The sequence below is a fragment of the Chlamydotis macqueenii genome, chromosome 1 (assembly GCF_036417535.1).
Source record: "Chlamydotis macqueenii isolate bChlMac1 chromosome 1, bChlMac1.mat, whole genome shotgun sequence".
Lineage (NCBI taxonomy): Eukaryota > Metazoa > Chordata > Aves > Otidiformes > Otididae > Chlamydotis > Chlamydotis macqueenii.
This window is the reverse complement of record NC_141556.1, coordinates 176,659,495-176,682,346: the sequence shown is the minus strand read 5'-3', so window position 1 is coordinate 176,682,346 and position 22,852 is coordinate 176,659,495.

Sequence of the window (22,852 nt, the reverse complement as noted above, 5' to 3'; positions counted from 1 at the left end):
TTCCTTGCCTGTCCCTCCTGAAGAGTTTGTAGCCATCCATTGCAGCGCTCCAGTCATGGGAGCAATCCCACCACGTTTCTGTTATGGTAACTAGGTCATAGTTTGCCTGCCACACTATGGCTTCCAACTCTTCTTGCTTGTTCCCCATGCTGCATGCATTAGTGTAGACGCACCTCAGCTGTTCATTTAAACATTTCATTATGACCTTCAATGAAAAACAATAAAAGATTGAGTATTTTAGTACATTTTAACCAAATCAAGGTTTCTAGAGCATACCAAGCAATATTTTTTTTTTCTGAAACAATAGATAATCACAAGATTTTTAAATTCATTTGTACTATTCAGATTATCTAATTATGAATTTTAACCTTACATTATTCTGGAAGAAAAATAAGCTCTTACTCCAGGAAAGATCTGTAGATAACGGCAATGCTTTAAAATAGCTTCTTATGATACATCTATATTTTATACGTATATTATTTCTCTTATAGCTAAAACAACAGTTTAAGTGTGTGTGTGTTCATCTCTAAACTCTGAGATTCGGTCAAAGAATTGACTATTTTTGTTAGACTGTATGTTGGCAATCCGTATTTTTCTAGGAAATTAAAAAGACTCAAAGCAAATAAAGCAAAACAAAATTTAAAGCAACAGCTTCATGGTCATTGGCAACAGTAAACATTACTATGTTCTTCCATAGAAAGACTTTGTTTAAATACCCAGTATATTTTCAAAGAAAGCATCTTCTGCAAGCAATTATGCATTGCATGCATAATTAACAAACCAGATATTACAAAACTCATAACAAATCAGTGAATTATGTTAAAAAATCCTAATTAAGCAAAGTGCAAGAACTATTACATTTTTCCAAAATTTCCTTACATTTCTAAAATAAATTACAAAAAAAAAGTATTAACATGTGCCAAGTGTAACATGTTGGATTAAAACATTTTATCGCAATTTTGAAGCTACTATTATTATTTATTTTTCTTATTTTTCCAGCATTCCTTCTCCAATATGTGACTTTTCATTTCAATGTTAGCTGCTGCTTCTGCACTAATGTGTTTTTAGCCTTTCTATATATTCTTGTTTCTGTTGTACTCAGCCCACTTTTCAAGTTCTCAGAATACTATTTATCTCTTTCACATTGTGAAAAATTCCAACGGAAATGACCAATAATCTTTATACACCAATGTTACAGTTTCAGTTTGTATGAAAACAGAAATAATATTCTAAGAGAACTTGTTTAGAATTAGAAGCAGAAGAATTTATTTTTTTTTTTTAATCTATATATGTAGACCAGTGTAGTCAGAAATCTGTCGCTAGATTTGTCCTGCATTTGCATAGAATCACTAAACTGACTTTTCCATAGTGGTAGTTACAGAGCATTTCCTAGGTGCCTATGAAATATGAAAATGGAAATTATTTCTTAATAAGCATTTTAGATACCAGAATAATTTTCTTCATATGAAACAAACCTAAAGAAAAAGAAAACATACTCCTATTTTTGGGATTTTGAGTTTAGTATTCAGTAGTCTACTGGAAGAGAAATAATCTATCCCAAATTCTTGTAATTAATTAAAAGATACATCCAGTATATTAGTTAATTAGCACAGTTTCATTCAAACTAAAGACTTATGTTTTGCACAGAGAAAAGGAAATAAATTGGTTTAAATTCTCACTTTAATGGAGTTTGTGGAGAATCTTCAAATTACTTCAGTAATTTCAGGCTTTTATCTAAGGATTGTATTTTACTCTGTAAAATCCACATATGCCACTACTGAAATTTTAACTTCAAAATTTTTTCATGTGTCTCATGGGGTTTTTTTGTGTGTTTTTTTTTTACTGTGTTCCTATGCATTGTTCCACATTTCTACTTTAAGATACATTTAAGACAGTTTTACATTTATATGCTGTGAAACAGAGAAAGTTACTTGCAATAGTAGAAAAGAAGTTTGATAAAATGTGGTTGCTATGATTGCTCTTAGTGATTGCGTTCTTGAAGATCTGTATTTTCCAATAAGGTGGTCTAGACTGAGAGCTCCTATTATTATTGTAATTCTGCCTCCTTTATAGCTCAGTTTATTCATACACCAGTTACAATTTTTAATGAGACTGCACATTCCTTGGGATATTGACTGTTCTTCATGGGGAACAAATGAAATAAGTAGCAATGGAAAAGACATGCTAAAGTAGAAAAATTATTCCGAAAGACAGGGTTTTTTCCTTAGACAATGCTGGGGAATAACTGACAAATTTATTGTAGGAACACCTATTTTCATTTTAATTGCCTTGATGAGTAAGAAATACTATATAGTAAGCACATTGATTGTGAAACAATTGGGAATAGAGTGATGCATCCACATTGTTTTTTCCTATTTTCACCAAAAGAAAAAAAAAAGGTGATTTTTTTAAAAAATAATTATTCTATGAAGCTTATTTTCTACTATTACCACCAAATGAAAAATAAATAAATAAATAGATAGATAAGGAGTTCTATGAAGCTCACTTTTCTTCTTAGCAGGAAGATGTGACAAAAATGAAAGACATTTAAAAGGTGCCTTATATTCCTTGTATTGAATTGCCCCAAAATGCATGATAAAACTTATTTTTCCCCAGAAGCTCTTGTGAGCTTAAATTATTATATGCTTACTTGATTTATTACCTGGCAGACAGATACATAGGAGATCTCCAGGGTTCAGCTAGATTTTTCAGTAGAAGACTTACAAACAGATTAGTAAACCTTTCCAAGGTTTGTTACTAAAAAAAAAAAAAATGCTAAAAATGTTAGAGAGAGTCATTACAGAGGCATTAAGCTGTAGTTCTGATTTAGATAATAGTAAACGAATATGGCTCAAACACTAACGTAAAACTCCTTCTTGCCAAATGCTCACTAACTATATATTAAATTAATCAAAATGCCACTATAGTTCTAAGTCAAAGAAGTGGCCATCAGTCTTTATGGTATCTGGAATAGTTATATTTAGACTTAGTGCACCAAGAATGATCAATATAAGAGCAGTTACCTGTATCCCAGATGAGAAAGGGAGAAAAAAAGGATGCTAATAGCAGCAAAGAAGATTAAGAACAGCTTAGAAGAAAGCAGTCTAGGAGTCAGAAAAGTGGCATGATTTACCTTTACATTTCGAATTCCAATACTGGAAGTCTTTAGAAACAAATTATAAAAATATTTCTTGCAAATACAAGTCATTCGCATTTTTTTATGACTTAGAAATTAACTGATTCATTCTCTTCTGTCTCTGCCTTCTTTTCTCCAATATTGTTTCATGTAAAGTTCTATTATGAAATAGTTCTTTCCTACCCAGGTGGTAAGATTTTTCAGTGGTTGGTATAATTATTGTTGTAAGTCCATTTACATATCATATTTGAATCCTCAGCATGAAATTAGTCCTATAAACCCAGCTTTTGAAAATAGAAGGGAAAGTGTCTTTAATGGACTGCATATATTAGAGTATCACAAAGTTGAACTAACTAATTAGCTTTTTTTGAAAGTGGGAGTTTTTTAATAGTCTCCCAAAACTGATAGATATCTGGATTTTCATAACATACCTGCTAATCCAGACACTCTTTTTTTTTTTTTTTCTCTGATGATTACAGACTGTCATTTACTCAACAGAAAATAAATATAATTTTTAACTGAACTGAAAAGACTTCAAGTCTGGATCTTGATGGTCTGACAAGTCTACTTTATGGTGATATTAGTGGTTATCTGAAAAAAAAAAAATTGGTTTTAATATTTATCCCCTCATCAGATATAAATGTGAGAATGTGTCGCAGTTGTCTCTGAAACACAGAGTTCTAAGCTTCTGTGCTATTCATTTTTAAGACAATAGATAATTTCTAGTCCTTTTTTGGACAGGTTCTGTTTTTAAGAGTCCAGATATGCCCATTGCAAGAAACCTATAATATTTAAAATGGAAAGCAATTTTAGGAGAAGACTAGTACCAATTCAAGTAGTCAACAATTAATAAATTAATAAAAATGTGATTTTCTATTCAGTCAAATATCCTTTTAAATGATTCTTTATGGTGAAGTGTGGAAATTGCTTTCTTAGAAAGTTAAAAACTTTAATGCAAAGTCTGGAAATAGTGATGTTTGTTTCATATACAGGTGTCTAGCCGTGATAGAATGGATTTTTTCACAATGAATATGTGGAAATCCCTTTTTTTTTTTTTTTTCAGAAATGTCATGCCAAGTGTTTGTCTTCCATAAAACAGCTGTTTCAAGACAAGCATTAGCTTTAGGAGACAGAGCAGTATGTGCCAGATTCACTGGCATTTGCTAACTACACATATTTAAAAAAAAAAAAAACAACTTCAGATAATCAGAATTTCAAATATTTTTTTTTTCTGAAGCTAAAAATTGTCCATGTTAAGCAAGGCATAGGTCAATGTGTAACAGCACCATCTGGTGACTCTATCACGGTAATGCTATATACAGATAAATACAGATTAAAAAAAAAAAAAAATTACCCTGGTTATCTCAGAAACTGATTCTTCTGGATAGAAGAAATAAGCACTATATCCAAAATATATCTGGTTCCAATATTCGTTTACAAGTTAAATATTACCAGCAAGTGGTCAGTAGCTTCAGTCTTTGTTGATTCCAAATAAATTTTGTAGGATTAAGTCCAATTTACATGTATACTTATGATTTAGGAGAAAAAAAAAATGTGTTGACCATCTTTTCTGATGTTTGCAGTCCCTTTGTTATGGTTTTATTTTAGGTAGAGACAAAAGAAGGAATAGACTCCATTTACCTATCTTGAAAAGCACAAGCTTAGAGTACATTAGGAGAATTTTAATGGTATTAATTTATGTAATTATATTAATTTATGTGAGGGCCACAGCCATTTCAGTGCACTGTTTCAACTCTGTCAGTGAATCTTTTCTAAGTTTACTTTCTTCCATTAAGACTTGTGCTTCAGATGATCTATATTGTCCTTCTTGCCTTTTTCCCTTTTTTCTCCTGAGAAATGTTGATATTCTGTTTCACCAGTAAAAAGAAATCTTGCAAATATAGACCACTGTAGCCTTTGATACGGTTTGCTTAAACTGCAGAGCAAATAATTTGAACTAGTTTCCTTGCAATCAGCTGAGATTTCAGTAGGCCTGAAAAAAGATTTCTAGCTGAATGCTTTCTAAACAACTTGTTTATTTCTGCATATGCTTCAACTCAGATTCATAATAACTTCATAAGGAGGCTGTGTTTTAATCCATTGTGCTGTAGAGCTGAAGTTTTACCCTTTTATGTAAGTAATACAGTTGGAATATTTTTTTAATGCTGCTTTAGTTAGTAATATGAATTATTCTTATGGCATATTTTCAATTTGTCTGTTTTAAATATCTCCCAATAGCTCCCCAATTAGTTTCCTTCCTAATACATAGCAACTAGGAATGCATATAAAGTCATCCATTTAATTAAAGTGTTTTTCCCCTTACTGTCTCTTTTTTTTTTCCCCAAAAACTAATTTGTGAAGTGTATCCACTTAGCTTATGACAGACAATTAATAAAAGGTAGAAGTAAATTGACCAGTGGGGTTAAGATCAAAACCTGGGAGAAAATATTTTTATATTACAATGAGTTTTTTAGTAAATTAAATATGCTTGCTGGAAATTCAGATTATAGCAACAAATTACACAGGTAAATTATAGAAATGCCTAAAATTGGTTTTCTTTCTTTCTGAATTACTCTGTTGTACATGTTTTACAAGGAAGATTATTTATTCAGTTCAAGAAGCACAAACAAAAGTGCAATTGCAAGTTAATGAAGGAAAAAAAAGGAACTGTACAAAATTGCCTAATTGCATAATGTTATTCATGGTCATTTTTTAGAATAAAAAGAAGAAAGGACCTTTTTTAACAGATAAAAAATAGGTATCTATATTCAACAATAGTTTTTAGACCTTTCAGACATTAAGGGCTATAGTATATATTTAGTATATTGTCCACTAGTACGTACATATAGGTTTTCTGTTAGAAAGCATTTACTATATCTGTACAGAAAAAAAGTCAACCATTTATTTTTGAAGACTGTATTTTTTATTAATTGTTCTAATGGCCTTTGGTTATTATGCTTCTTTACAAGTGGAAAAAGGCAAAGCATCTTTCCATGCCCAGTGTGACTGCCTGGATGCCATTCAGGCATGAGGCCTTGGCTGAAAGTCAAGGTAGATATTATGGAATTAATATAATTTTCTCAACTGGTGTACTTTTTGATTATATCTTCACTGGATATCAAGATGGATCCTCGGTAATACTCAGTTATTAGCCAGCTATCTTTGACAAAAGTCAGGATGGGGTTATTTTCTTGCTTTTCTTCTGTTTGTATTCTATGCATACACAGAGAAAATTAGATGCAACCATTTTATAGGATCATAGAATCACAAAACAGTTAAGATTGGAAGGGACCTTCAAAGGTCATCTAGTCCAACCCCCCTGCAAAGCACAGGGACATCTCCAACTAGATCAGGTTGCTCAGAGCCTCATCCAATCTGGCCTTGAATGTTTCCAGGGGTGGAGCATCTACCACCTCTCCGGGCAACCTTTCCAGTGCTCTAGCACCCTCATTGTAAAAAAATTCTTCCATATACCTGGTCTAAATTTACCTCCTTCTATTTTAAAACCATTATCCCTTATCCTACGGCAACAGGCTCTTAAAAAAAAAGTTTCTTCCTGTCTGTCTTATAAAATCCCTTTACATACTGGAAGACAACTATAAGATCTCCAGAAAGCCTCTGTTCTCCAGGCTGAATAGCCTCAGCTCTCTCAGCCTGTCCTCATAGGAGGGGTCGTCTTTGTTGCCCTCCTCCGGACAAGCTTCAATAGGTTCACATCTTTCTTACGTTGGGGGCTCCAGAGCTGGATTCAGTATTCTACATGGGGTCTCACAAGAGCAGAGAAAAGGGGCAGAAGCACCTCTTTGGACCTGCTGGCCACACTTCTTTTGATGCAACCAAGGATACTTTCTGGGCTTCAAGTGCACATTGCCAGCTCATGTTGAGCTTCTCATCCACCAGTACTCCCAAGACCTTCTCCTTAGGGCTGCTCTCAATCCATTCGCCACCCAGCCTGTATTTGTGATTGGGATTGCCACGACCCATGTGCTCGACCTTGCATTTGGCCTGGTTGAACTTCATGAGTTCTCTTGGGCCCACCTCTCCAGCATGCCAAGGTCCATGTGGATGGCATCCCTTCTTTCCAGCGTGTCAACAACACCACACAGCTTGGTGTCATTGGCAAACTTGCTGAGGGTGAACTCTATCCCACTGTCCATGTCACTGACAAAGATATTAAACAGTTCTGGTCTCAATACTGACCCCTGAGGAATGCCACTTGTTAGTAGTCTCCACTTGGACATCAAGCCATTGACCACAACTCACTGAGTGTGACCATCTGGCCAATTCCTTATCCACCACATGGTCTGTCCATCAAATCCATGTCTCTCCAGTTTAGAGACAAGAATGTCATGTGGAATAGTGTCAAATGTTTTGTATCACTGCAGGTAGATTATGTCAGTTGCTCACCCCTTGTCCACTGATGCTGTAACTCTGTCATAGAAGGGCATCAAATTAGTCCAGCATGATTTACCCTTAGTGAAGCTCTGTTGGCTGTCACCAACCACCTCCTTGCATTCCATGTGCCTTAGCATGGTTTCCAGGAGAATCTGCTCCATGACCTTGCCAGGCACAGAGGTGAGACTGACCAGCCTGTAGTTTCCAGGGTACTTCCTTTTTTACCTTTTTAAAAAAGGGGCTTATGTTACCCCTCTTCCAGTCATCAGGAACCTCACTAGACTATCATGACTTCTCAAATATGGCTTGACATATGCTTGACATATGACAGTGGCTTGGCAACTTCATCTGCCAGTTTCCTCAGGACCTGCGGATGCATCTCATTGAGTCCCATGGACTTGTGCACGTTCAGGTTCCTTAGATGCTACTGAATTTCCTCTTTTGCTACAGTTGGTGGGTCTTCATTCTCCCAATCCTTGCTTTTGCCTTCTGCAACTTGGGTGACGTGGCTAGACCCCTTATCAGTGGCAAAGAGAGCTCTTACACAAAATGAACAATGCACAATTTCTCACCACCCCATGTCCCAATGACTGATACAGCCCATCCCAAGCAGCGATCATGGAAATGAAACTGAGCAGCAAGCAAAGGAGTGAGAGGGAGAGAGAGAGTGAGAGATAGATGCCTCTCGCCATGTAACCCCCATCATACTGAGCATGATGTTTACGGCATGGAATACTCTCTTTTGCCAGTTTGGGTCAACTGTACTGGCTATATTTGTCCCAGCTTCCTGCACCTCTACATTAGCGGGACCTGGAAAGCTAGACAATGTCCTTGGTCTTATTAGCAATGACTCATAACATCAGTGGGTTTGTCAACATTCTTCACATACAAAATCCAAAATGCATAGGCTACTGAGAGGAAAATTAACACCATCCCTGCTGAAACCAGGACAGCACAAAACACGTCATTTTTTTTTCCAGAGCTATCCTACCAGATGTGGAGAACTGATTATCTTTCTGAGAAAGATCGTGATAGAAACTGAAAATTATTGGCCTCTTTTTTCTTTATAAAAGCAAACGAGAAAAGATACTTCTGGCCAGCTAGGGTTTTTTTTGGTAGGATGTGTTGCATCCACTAAATGGGAAAATCCTTGGTTTTCTTGCATGTCTGCAAGTCAGAGGGTGCTTTTTTTTTTTTTTTTTTTTTCTAGAAAGGCTATGCATGTAACTCAGATCTGGATAAATTCTGTGAATGCTTGTATCAAGTTCCAAATATCTGGTAAAAACTTGTTCCTCTCATTTACTATTTAATCATACCCCTTAAAATAGATCAGTTCAGTCTGAAAACACCAGTTAGAACAAATCCATAATATTTGCCCAGGCATCCCTCTGATGGTTACTGAAATGAAGAGTCAGGTTTCTGACAGAAGACCATCCTGAGATGATTCAGCTTGTCAAAAAAAGCATAGAGCCTTTTTTTTTTGAAACATAGTTTTGTTAGCACATGTCCAGAAAAACTTAAGATGAACTTAATATTTCACATGAACCTGAAACATAATGTGTTACGAAGATTAGTTTAACCACATGATGTGTCTTACATGTTCCTTTATACATCATGAACATTGTCTGTCTTTCAGGATTTAAACCTTGCTTTCCAATACAATGAGATTGCAAAAGTTTCTGTCAAACATTATGGAAAAGCTATGGAGAAAATAAATGACCAGGAAATTTAGTTGAAGATACATAAAAGTATATGTCAAACAAAAAAAATATGGCAACCTATTAGCTGCTGATGATATACAATTTATCAATAGTACTGAGGCAAGATATAGCAATGGGCTATATTGTCCATTCCCCACCCTTCTTTCCTATAAAGGGAATTGTTCTCCAGGGCACCAACTGAAAGCATATACAAAAGAAATGAGGCTGGTTTTATTAATTTACTTTCTTCACAACTGAATAGCTATAGCTTTATTCTCTTATTCCCCTTGGCACTTCTTTTCTCCATTCTTTAATAACAGCAAATGTGAAAAATCAGGATTTGTTCTATTCAGCTTCATTTCAATTTGAGTGCTATACGGAGATGAGATTTGAATTGTTCACTGTAATGTATAGGATATCTGGTGGATTCACTTTACTGATGATGCAGCATCATTCCAGATGTCTCATTACGGGCTGTATACTTTTATTAGAACATTAAGTCTTGAATTCCAGCAATTTCAAAGGAAGATGTGTAACCAGCATTCCTCTTCAGATAGTTTTATTCCCAATGTAAATAAAACTTGTCCAAAAAAGAGAAGAGAAGAGAGGTTCGGAGAGGAGAGGAGAGGTTCGGAGAATGATCAGAAAGAAAAAAAATTAAATGTTGACCCTTTCCTATAACTGACCTATCTGCTGACACAAGTTTTGAATTGCTGCTACTGATACAAGTTAATGACTGTTTCATGTTCTCAGAATTTGCAAAGACCATAAATTCACATGTGAAATAACTATTTTTTAAAATATTAATTTGTAAATAACAACAACTAAGCAAACAAAACTAAAAAAAAAAAACTCTAATAAAGACAGGTATCTGGGATTAAATGAAACCAATTTTACTTTCATTTGAAGAAATAGGAAATTATTTTGGGGATGGAGGAGACCATTAAAAAAAACCAAACAAACCACAATGTGCTTTCTTTTCGTTTGAATTATTTTAACTGCTTTTTAATAATATAACAAAAGGAACTTGGAAAAGAAAACCTGATTTCCCAAAGCAAAGGGTTAGGTACTCAAAAAAAATCTGGAAAGACCCTGTGAAGATCGGTGATTAGAAGGGTATTCACTAAAAGCTGTGAGAGATCTGATTTTCATTCCTCTTACCTGATTTGCAGTGTGGGCTTGAAAGTAGGTTTTCTAACTCATAAATGAATAGTCTGATCACAAATTAACAAATATCTAGGAGTGTTTGGTCTCTTGATCATGCTGTTCCATTAAGCAGCTGAATATCCTTTGGGATTGGTACCAGGTGTGTTTTTATTTCAGGTAAATGACTTAATAAAGCAGCTGAATATCCTGAACTACGACAATGTTCCAGAATAATCTTTCACCATTAATAAATAATTTTGTATCATCTCTGTCATGGTCCAGTCAGGACTCGTGATGGTTCTTTCAGTGCAATGTCGAAGTGCAAAATTACGGCGAACACGCCAAAGGGGTTGGTTTCAATTAAACAGCACAAACTTTATTATTTTGCGCATAAAGCGGCATGCGATAGGTGAAAGGGAGTGGAAAGGAAAAGTAAAGATGGGGGGAAAAAAAGGATAATAGCTACCGCCGTGGGTCCAAGGCATCCCTATAGTCCCAGATCCAGGCAGTGTCCTGCCGGTCCTCACGATCGATGTTGATGTCGATCCTTGGTGGGGAAAGCTCTCAGGGGTCTCGTTGTTAGGGGTCGACCTTTTATGCTAAGTAGCAAACCTTGCTCCTCTTTTACTTCTGGGATCTCCACCTGTTCTCAGCCCTTAGGATAGAAGTATGGGATTTTTGGACATTATAATGAGTGAAGTTCAGTTAAAGGGCACTTTCTCACCGTTTTTTTTTTGAGACAGCAGTTGCAATTCATCTTCCTTGATAGCAGCTGCATGGTTATCTTTGCCAGTCTTGACAACAGGGATGAGCCATGACACCTCCACACCACTCGGTCTGCCGTCTCAAGGATGTTGTACATTTTGTTGTTAGGCCAGAGTCAGCCTTGTCCATAACAACTCACATTCCAGTCCTGGGAAAAACAACTGCGTCTCAGGCAGGCTGCTTGCAGCAACTCATGTCAAGTTGTGAGCCTAACTTTTAGGCCACATCAAATCCATACTCCACCTGGAAGTTCTTGATGACAAGGTTGAGACAATACTGATTTTCTGATCAACCCTTGCAACCTCCTAACTCTAAAAAAAAAAAAAAAGAAGCTGCAAAATAAAGGAAAAATAATATGGTGTCAATATTACTTAATCAAGTACTTTATATTTACCTTACAATACTTGTTTAATTGTTTTATATTTTGAACACACAAATAAGAAAAATGATATGATAGGATTCATATCATCCAGCTTTATGGGTACTGCAGCTACATTTAAGTAGGGATCCAAATTTTCCTTTACAATAAGAGAAAATACTTCTATGCCACAATTAATTTCAAAGTAAAGACTATGCTTGCATTTGGTGTATGACTAACATTCTAGAAGTGACCGTTTCTTTCTGTTAATGACAATGGTAAGCTCAGATAACTAGATACGTTCAGGTGTGCATGTCTAATTCTAACAGGAGAAGAGTCTCACATCACCTATATTCCTCTAAGCTGGTCATCCAGACCTTACGTAGAAAGGCTGGGAATAATGTTGAATGTTGTCAAAGAAAAAATAACAGTCTGTTATTCATTTTTGTGATTTAGTTGATGTATCCAACTCACTGCCCTTATCAAAATCCTCTGCCTGGCAGAAGAAAGACTCCCACATGCCCATTTTTAAAAATATTATCTTTCATGTAGTGAAGGGTATAAAAAACAATTTTATATATTTGATCATCCTTATTATTCATCCCAATCATCTGAAGCTACATGGGCTAATTGCACTTCCAGAGCAACTATCTGGCTCTGTCCCCACCTGAGTACCCCATTCCAACTGATCAGTGCAGAACCTCTCCCTGAGACTATGCAAGAAAACCAAGAAAAATTGGCTATTATTTCATGTGATCACTTTTTGGTTTGTTTTTTTTTTTTCATCAACTGTTAAGTTGGTTTGGCAAGGTAAGTTACTGATTAGAAAGATCAGAAGTGATGAAGTTCTAAAGGTAACTTTGAGGAGCTGGAGAAAGATATGTCAGGGAATAGGGAGTTAACATGAAAAGAGACTGCAGGAGAGGACTGTAATTCAGGAAAAGACAAGATTGAGAGCAAACTGCAGATGAGTGGGATTTTTATTTTTATTTTTCTCAGAAGATCATGTTTGCAAGTAGAGATTCAGATCTGAAAGTTTTATCAATCTGGTAAAAAGTTTTATGCTTTGTGTCGGCCACCACTATGCTGAAATACCAAAGTACACCGGGCACACTTAAAAGACTTCAGCTGCTGGTGATGAGAAGAAAGGTGGATGCACATTCCTGTTACTGCTTCACAAGGCTGGAAGTCATTCTGCTTTTCTGAAAAGGTGTCCCTGGACCAATTAATTGACTCCTGCAGAAACTGCACTCCTGGATCCTGTCGAGACTCTGGGTAGAAAAGCAGAGGTAAGTATTGTGAAAAAAAAACCAAAACAAAACAAAATACCAAAAAACCAACAAACAAACAAAAAACCACCCCAAATATTCAAATTATTTTACTTATTTATCTGTATTTTCCAATCCAGAACTATCTTCAGTAGTTCTCCAATAGGCAATGCAAGAAGAAATTCTGTTAAATCTACTTGCTGTAAGATGAGACACTGTGTTTCTATTTTGGAGGTGTTGTTGAGAGGCTGCTTAAAAGTTGCTAGACTAAATACCTTGGATAGTGTCTGATGAAAGAAAATCTCACTATTTCCTAAGACACATTTTAGCATTAATTGAAGATGATATTTGTTAAATTCTCATTTAGATCTGCCTGAATACTGGAGAGAAGTAAAGAGTTTTCTAGACATATCATGTGTTGTTTAGACTTCGACTTATTTCAGGAACCTAGAATAATCTGTGAGACTCTCTGAATAGACTTTCCTGACCCTATATGTCACAGATTTAAGATACTGCTAGCCATTTGTGTGGCAACTTGCAATCTGCTAAGCATACCAAGTAGTTTCAACTAGGCAATTGCTGAGGGATGGTAAGAGGAGACAAATGTGTAGTTTCTGAGAATAGGACATAGATGGTTTTCAGTCAAGGGCAAGAAGAGTACATACAGAGAAGGAGGGGATTTTTTTTTCTTCTAAAAGAATCCCCAAATCCTTTTAAAAATCCCTAAAAGAACCCAACACATCTAATCTGAAGAATAATATTTGAGTATACTTTAACCAAAGACACTAATTAAACCTTGAGAAGAACATTCCATTGGGATGTTTTGAAGATGCTTTGTGTTTGGTGCTAACTACTGATGAAACTAGGGGAAAGGTAATTCCAGCAGAGGTCACCATGCCCACTGACTCATGGACCCTCTACTCAATTTATACCATGGACTAAAAAGAAATAGGCAGAGTAACAAGACTGAGCATGAGTACTAATTTACATGGTAGGTGAGGAGACTTTAACCAATAATTTAATAGAATACTAATGCGTATGTATTAGAAAGTTGAATATGTAAAAGTTTCATGTATAAATATACTGTGGACGGTCCTGCTTAGTGTACTTGATTCGTGGGAGACCACTGAGCACCCAGGCTTGCACAAACCTGAAATAAATTAACAATGTCTCTCCTGAGTGTGTGATCATTGGCTCACTGCACATCAGGCGACAAATCTGTCTTTTTCAGAAAACATTGAGAGTTTTGAGTTGGTAGTGAATGACCTGGGTATTACAATGAAGAGCAGAAGTATAAAATCATTAAGGGAAATGTATAAAATTAAAGCATTTTATAATATTTATCACAATCTTTCCTTTCTTTATCTCATATGTTTTGATTTTTAATGACGTTTCAATATAATGTCTTCCTGTCACATATCATAGTATAAAACATAATTGCTAATTTCTCAGTAAATATTTAAATTACACAGTTTAATAATGGGTACTAATTTCTTTAATCATAAAATGTTAATTTCAACAACTAAGCAAAGACACTGTAATTATACAGCTATCACTTTAATTTCATAAATGCAATACATGTACAGATAAGTATACGTTCTTCATTTTAATGTATCTGATAGCATAAAAGAGGCATCATATATATATATAAAATTTGAATGTTCACATATTTTTATCTACATAATGAAATCATACTTGAAAGGGAAAAAAATTGGAAGGTAACACTTTACAGTGGTAATTACATAAAAATGTGTCAATATCTGATGGTAAAAAGACTCTATACAGATAAGTCGAGAGGGAACAACTTTTTTTTTTTTTTTAATTAAATGACTTTTCCTTTCCTTTTTAAACCTTATCACACCAAATCTGGGAAAGTAGAAAAAGATAAACCTGCGTGCATTTATTTAACCTGATGATCTGTCAGTCCATATAGGGGACAGATGATCGTGGCTGAGATTTATAATAAAATGGAAATTTATTTCTATATGAGAAGAGGTGCAAGAAATGTGCACATTTCCACTTATAAATTCTGCTATTGTAGATCATAAGAGCTGAATTTCAATTTCACAACTTTCTGTTCAACTGGACTATGTCCCATTCCAAAGAACATAATCTATGATGCTTGGATTTCTTACCTCTTGGAAAGATAGGATTTTCTTGCTGCGCAGCTGAAGACTTCAAGCAATACAGAAAAATGTGGAAGAGGAAACAAAAACAAAACAGAAAAAAAAATAACCCCAGGATAGTCCATAAGGGATGTCTTAGCACAAATCTTTTCTTTTTTTTTTTTTTTTTTTTGCATTATTCTGGGACTGTGGACAGAAAAAACCCCAATTGTTCTCTTATCTGTATGTACATTTACAAATTCATATAATGTAAACCCCCCATATTTTAGTTGTTTGTTGTTTTCTTTTTTTTTTTTAAGAAAACAAAGTACATCACCTCCCACCGCATTAGATGCAGCTTCTCATAGTTTGTTTTCTTTACCTAACTTCAGTTTGGTTTTCAACTGCTGTTTTTAAAAATCTCTCTTAGCACTGTCTATAGCAACTTTCTTAATCAAGGTACAGGATACTGTACATGAAAACAAAATAGTGTGTATTTCAGTATAAGAAAATAGAAAGCAAGGGTACGTAAAATCTATAGCCCAAAATGCTAATATGAAAGTAGAAAGTACAAATGGGATCTCAGTAGAGGTCTGATTTATTTTTCTAGTTATGGGCCAAAAGTAGAAGTTTGGGAAGGGAATAGGACAAAAGAAATAGGAAAGTGAGAAGCAAAACATCCCAAACAATGTTTGTAGAGCAAACTATTTAGAGTGAAAGTACAAAAATTCAGGTTATTTTCTTCCTCAATTTGTGCTGCAGACACAAGGGTTATTGATGTGTTAGAAAACATGGAAGTTTCCTGAGAATGGTCACATAAGATTTAGGGCTTTCCCCTCGCCAAAAAAAAAAGTGGTGGGATCAATACCCCTACTGAAGTGCATCAAAAAAGCACACAGCATGGGCAGCAAGCAGGAGCTGGAAGCCATTGTGCACGAGGAAAAATATTATATAGTTTCCATCATGGAAATATGAAGGGATGACTCTTACAGCTGGAGTGTTGCAATGGATGGCTATAAACTCTTCAGAAGGGATAGGCAAGGAAAGAAAGGTGATAAGGTGGCTCTGTATGTTAGGGAGTGTTTTGAAAGTCTAGAGTTGTGGTGATAGGGTTGAATGTTTCTGAGTAAAAACCAGGAAGGCAAACAAAGCAGATATTATGATGGTAGTCTGTTATAGACCAGCTAACCAGGATGAAGAGGCAGATGAAATATTCAATAAGGAACTGGGGGAAGTCTCACAATTGCTAGCCCTTGTTCTCATGGGGGACTTAAACTTATCAGATGTCTGCTAGAAACACAATATAGTGGAGAGGAAACAGTCTAAAAGGTTCCTGGAGTGTGTGGAGGATAACTTCCTGACACAGGTGGTGAGTGAGCCAAAAAAGGAAGGCACTTCACTGGACCTATTGTTTGTGAGTAGAGAAGGACTTGTAAGTGATGTGATGGCTGGAGGTCATCTTGGGCACAGTAGTCATAAAATGACAGTTTTTGATTCTCAGACAAGTAAGGAGTGGGAGTCAGCAGAACTGCAACCTTGGAATTCGGGAGGACAGACTTTGGCCTGTTTAGGAGACTGGTTGACAGTGTCCCTTTGAAGGCAGTCCTGAAGGCAAAAGAGTTCAGGAAACCTGGACATTCTTCAAGAGGAAATCTTAAAGGCACAGGAACACATTGTCCCCACTTGCAGAAAGATGAGCTGGCAGGGAAGAAGACTGGCCTGGCTGAACAGAGAGCGTTGCCTGGAAGTCAGGGGAAAAAAAAAAGAGGATTTATGACCTTTGGAAGATGGGGCAGACAACTCAGGATAACTACAAGAAAATAATGAGGTTATGCAGGGAGAAAATTAAAAGGGCCAAAGCGCAACTAGAACTGAATCTGTTTGTTGCCGTAAAAGACAATTAATAAATGTTTCTATAAATACGTATAGCAACCAAAGGAGGGCTAAGGAGACTCTCCACACTTTCTTGGATGGAGAGGGAAACATAGTGACAAAGGGTGGGGAAAAGGCTGAGGTACTTAATGCCTTCTTTACCTCTGTCTTTAACGGTAACACTAGTTGTTCTCCGGGTACTCCCCTGATCTGGAAGACAGGGAAGAGGAGCAGAATGAAACCCCCATAATCAAAGGGGAAATGATTAGCGACCTGCCACAGCACTTAGACACACATAAGTCAATGGGGCAGGATGGGATCCACCCAAGAGTACTAAGGGAGCTGGCAGAAAAGCTCTCTAAGCCACTTTCAATCATTTATCAGCAGTCCTGGCTGATTAGGGAGGTCTTAGTTGACTGGAAGTTAGCAAATGCACTGTCCATCTAAAAGAAAGGCAAGAAGGTAGGATCTGGGGAACTGCAGGCCTTTTAATCCGACCTTGGTGCCAGGGTATGTTATGGAGCAGATAAGAGTTACATCAATGTGGCATGTACAGGAGAAACAGCTGATCAGGTTCAATCTGCATGGGTTTATGAAAGGCAGGTGTTGTGGTTTTGTTTAGTGAGGGGGGCCTAAGGTGGTAGCTTCTGCAGGAAACTGCTAGAAGTTGCTCCCCTTTGTCTAGTGGACTTGGCCGGGCCTAGGGCGGACCTGCTGCTGGCCAAGGCTCTCCAACAGGCTGGCAGATATCTCTCAGGATCTATTGCCTGGATAATTCATAAAATAACTGTCTTCCTGTTCCCAAAACTTCTCCAAATAATCACACTTCCAATATCATGTAAAGTCAAACTATAACTATTCAGTCATTAGAGTGCTTGTACATATTCAGCCAAAATCATATAGTTCTCCAGACATAATGTCATATTTCTTTATCACAGAGAGCCAGGTCATGAGCTTTTCTGTTATTTATTTAATCAAAATATTCCTGAGAGATATGAAAAGATTCTAGGATAACTAGCTCTGATGAAAAAAAAACTAAAATGAAAATAATATGAATATATATCACGTACTACAAAAATTGTAATCACAAATAGCCAAGAATGACAGGAATTCTTGCAATCATGTTCAAATCTAATTGTATTCATGATCAAATTTATATTAGCAAAAAGCAGGAACATCATGTAAGAAAAAAATTCAAGCCAAAGAATGCAGAAATGAAGTTGGTAGCAGTTGAAATTTTGATATTTAAATGATGGTGTCAGTAGAGATGTTGTTACTGTGTTAATTTTCTAATTTTATTTTTTTTATATATTTAAATTTGAGACTGTTGTCTTTTGCCTTTCCATTATATCATAAATTTAATTGATAACTGCAGCATGATATTCATCATAAGATTTTTTTTTCTCTTCTTTGTGTAAGAGAGGTGGGGAGAGACTGTTTAGTAGGGCCTGTTGTGATAGGACGAGGGGTAATGGTTTTAAAATAGAGGGAGGTAGATTTAGATTAGCTTTTAGGAAAAAATTTTTGAGAGGTGGTTGATGCCCCATCCCTGGAAATGTTCAAGGCCAGGTTGGATGAGGCTCTGAGCAACCTGATCTAGTCGGGGATGTCCCTGCTTCTTGCAAGGGGGTTGGACTAGATGACCTTTCAAGGTCCCTTCCAACCCTAACCATTCTATAATTCTAAGATTCTATGATTCTGTGTGTGGATACACATTTCAAGTGTAATCTTTATAAACATGTATTTCCTCCTCGATTAAATAGGGCACAACAATTTGATGGAACTTCTTTTTCCACTTTCCAAAAAGAAGAAAAAAAAAAAAGACAGACAAAAATGAAAGGGAAAAATAACCTTAAGAACCTTTGCTTTGGTTGGAGACCAGAAGTAAATCTTTTATTTTCAGTCATGGTCACCAATTTGACAGTCAGGATCAGGAGAGAACCGAAAGTGGGGTTTTTTCCTTCTTTTGGGAAGCATGAAGGCAAAGCGATAATGACATCTGGTAAGGGAAAAAAAAATATGATCATTTACATTCTACTTTCAAAGCCACAGAGAAGAAAGAAAGTCCAGTATACCTTGTGATACATTGAAGCATCCATCTCTTTAGAAAATTTTTGGAGGGCTATGAAAATACATTTTCAGAAGCAAGCTATTTTACATATCTTAACAAGTAAAAGAATCAAGAAAATTTAGTATCTTCCTGAAGAGTAGAGTGTGTCAATAGTCTTGAAGATAAAAGATAGGTCAAAAAGAATGAAAGTTAAAAATTCATAATTAAATTTGCCCAAAGGAATTATCTGTGGTAAAGTCAATTAGAGCAATATTAAAGCAGAGAGAAGTATGAGACTAAGGAGAAATTAAGTGGTGTGAGGTTAGGTGATTAAGATTATTATTTAAGTTTTGGGAAGCCAAAGCACATGTGAAAATAGTGTTTGAGGTCAAGAAAATTATTAATAACAGAAAGATGGCATGGGATAAAGAAGGGGAGGTAAAGGGATTGGAAGCAAAGCAGGTACAATTCAAGGGAGATACAAAGAGACAGAATGCGATTTTTTTTTACATAAATCTCAGTACAGTGTTATGGTTCTGCAAACAGAAGTGAGAAACAGGGAAAAAGGAAAGAAGGAGAAATGAAAAGCTGTAAAAAAAAAAGTGAAATGGTTCTCCATAGAAGAAACAGGGATTTGCTGTTTAAACTTTAACTGTTTGGGGTTTTGTTTCTTTTGGAGGGGTTTGTTGGTTCATTTGGATTTGGTTTTGTGAGGCGTTTTTTTTTGTTTGTTTGGGGTTTTTTGTTGTTTTTGTTTTGGTTTGGTTTTTTTTTTGTTTTTTCTCTGGAGTGTTCACGTTGTTCTGTTCATTTTTCACAATAACACCTTGGAAGCTGGAAATTACTTCTTATTCAAAGGGCATCTTGTTCTTTCCTCTTGAGTAACACTGATTTTTGTTTTTCCCCTCCTTTTATTTTATAATTCTTTTCTCTCTTCAGGTCCCAAGCCAACACAGTTTCCCCTTATTCTATGCCAGTTTCATCAATGATGCAATTATATGCCATCAACACAGCTCCAAAACAAGGTTTTTTAGGAAAACTTGCCAGCATAGAGAACACAAATTATGCAGCTCTACGGCAATTGGGCACAAATGTTATAGATCCATACATAAATTATGGCTACTGTTTGCTTGCTTTTCACTTTCTTGGCAACAATATAATGGTTAGCAAACACTGAATAGCAAGAAAATATTGTACCTGAGATCATAAAACATTTAAAGAAAACAAGATAGTTTTTTTTTTTTGCCTCAAGCCTCATTTGAACTATTTTACAGATGTTTTTAATAACGTATAACTTGAAACATTTGATATTTAGTCATTACCCAATATTAGTCCCATTTCACTGATAAAAAAAAAAATAATTCTGTGTAGCAGAGTAAATCTGCTCTTTAAATGGAACAATCTACTAGGAAGAAAGAGAAAAACTGTTTCTTTTTCGTCATGTTTCACATCTAGTCTTGTTTCTGATTAGAATTTGCTCAATGGACACAGGAAATCTTATGTATGATTTATTTTCAGCTAGTATGAAAATATAATTTTAACCTTTCTCCCAGTACATAGTTTGCTACCAGTATTATTTACATTTTAAAATAGTCTATTTTGGATGTTTCATTTACTTGTTTATGTATTAAATGTTTGCCGACTAGATCCACACTGGAATTTAAATGCCACCATGTTCTGCAAAGAAGGTAGTGAAATTAAGCCTTTATCCTCCTTGGACTGCAGAAGTAATAGAAAAATGCAGACAGAAAATAATGAGAACATTCCAAACTAGATTCTCATGTATTTGGAGACAGGAAACATACATTCACTTCTTAAAAAAAAAAAAAAATACTCCTATTGCCAACTTTTTAAAAGAAAAGACAGCAAGGAAAAGAGGAGTATTAATATTCAAAAACTGAAAGCATAGCATGGTGTTTTTTTTTTCAGTCTGAAAGATCAGGTTTACTTTCAGTAGAAACCAGTAAGTAGAAAAAAAAGGAACCATTAGTTTCCTGAGCCTTGTTCTGTCATGGAGCTGGGACATGGCTGGCACATATATCATGCTCTAGGAACCTAGAAATTGTCTCAGGTTCATTAATATGGATGCAGGAAAAAAAAAAAAAAGGATGAGATATTTCAAATCAACTGACTATTAAAAATATCTCATAGATCATGAATCTGAAATTCTCTGAAGAGTGACTTGATGCCACAGTTTTTATTTGTGCATTGCTTTGCTTAGCCTAGTCTAGGATCTAGAATCTCCAGATTTTTTGTCTGTATTCATAAAGGTTTGGATTAATCCCCTCTGCCTTTGGATATCTCAATGATATTTAAGTTAGGAACCTAAATTTATTTTCATGATCTTGCACATTTCCTTTACAGCTGATGAAGAGGCATAAGATCTTCCAGAGCCTTTTTTGTTGTAAAGTGTGAATTTCACATTGAAGGTACCTAGGTCTGTCTATTACCTAGATTTCTAATTTTGAATGGCCTCACACATGAGTGGTGAATAGATGTAAACAATATCTGCCTGGAGATTAGTGAACTTTCAGTGATCTGAAAGTAACATGAAGAATTAAAAAATTCTGCCTGCAAATTATCATCTGTTCTGGTTTTGTTAGTGAGGGGGGGCCTAAGGTGGCAGCTTCTGTAGGAAACTGCTAGAAGTCGCTCCCCTTTGTTCAGTGGACTCGGCCGGGCCTCAGGCGGACCCGCTGCTGCCCAAGGCCGAGCCAATTGGTAGCAGAATGTCCCATGATAATGCCTCTGCGATAACATATTTAAGAAGGGGAAAACAGGAAAAAGAGGAGGAGAAGATGTGAAGCAGCTGAGCGGGGGGCAGAGAGGGGGAGGCGCGAGCCTCATGGGCCTTGCAGGCCTCACCCTCTGGCCTCCCGCCAGGCAGCTGACTGGGCCCAACTCGGCCCGGCCTGGCTGCAAGAAGTGGAGAGGAGATGAGAAGTGAATAAGATGTAAAAAGGATCCTGGGAGACGTCTGCCAGCCTGTTGTGAGGAACGGCTGCAGACGCCAAGGTCAGTGAAGAAGGAGGGGGAGGAGTAATATGGCTCCTGGCCAAGATTCCTCTGCAACTCGTGGTGAAGACCATGGTGGAGCGGGTTGTCCCCCTGCAGCCCATGGAGGTCCACAGAGGGGCAGAGATCCACCTGCAGCCCGTGGAGGACCCCACGCCAGAGCAGGTGGAGGCCTGAAGGAGGCTGTGGCCCATGGAGGGCCCGCTGGGACAGCTGTTCTGGAGGGACTGCACCCCGTGGAAGAGATGACCCACGCCGGAGCAGTTCCACGAAGGACTGTGGCCTGTGGGAGGGACCCCACGCTGGAGCAGAGGAGGAATGCGAGGAGTTCTTCCCCCAACGATGATACAGCGGCGTAAAACAACGCGTGATGAACTGACCGCGACCCCCATTCCCTTTTCCCCGCCCCGTGCCGCTCGGGAGGGGAAGGTAGTAGAGATAATGTTAAGCCCGGGAAGAGGGAGGGGTGGGGGGAGGTTATCTTGTTCCCTGTCTCATTCTCCTGCTAATTTTAGAAATAAATGAATAGTTTTCCCCAAGTTGAGTCTGTTTTGCCCGTAACAGTAACTTTAAGGATTTCTCCCTGTCCTTATCTCAAACCTTGAGCCGTTTTTCTAATATCATCTCCCCCTATTCTCTCGGAGGGTGGGGGAAGCGAGAGAGAGACTGCGTAGTCTGGTCCTGACTGGGGCTGAACTACGACATCATCCAAAAGTAATGTGAAGAAATAACCAGTAACGGCAGATAGAAGGGATAATAATTGATTAAAATGCCAATGGTCAAACAGGGAACATTTGATTGGTTGACCAAGACAATGCTCAGACCAGGAGAGCAGTGATACAAATGCAATGCAGTGAAGCAAACTTTGGGGAAATTGTGCAAAGACACCAGAACGAAAGCCACTAAAAGGCCCTACTGCCTTGCAGAAGCAGAGGAGCATCAAGGGGGAAGCATTGCAGCCTTACCCTCTTCACTGGAATAGGGGCACAGCATATTATGCTCTGGTTTGGACCAGTTCTTATCAATGACCAGAGAAAACCTG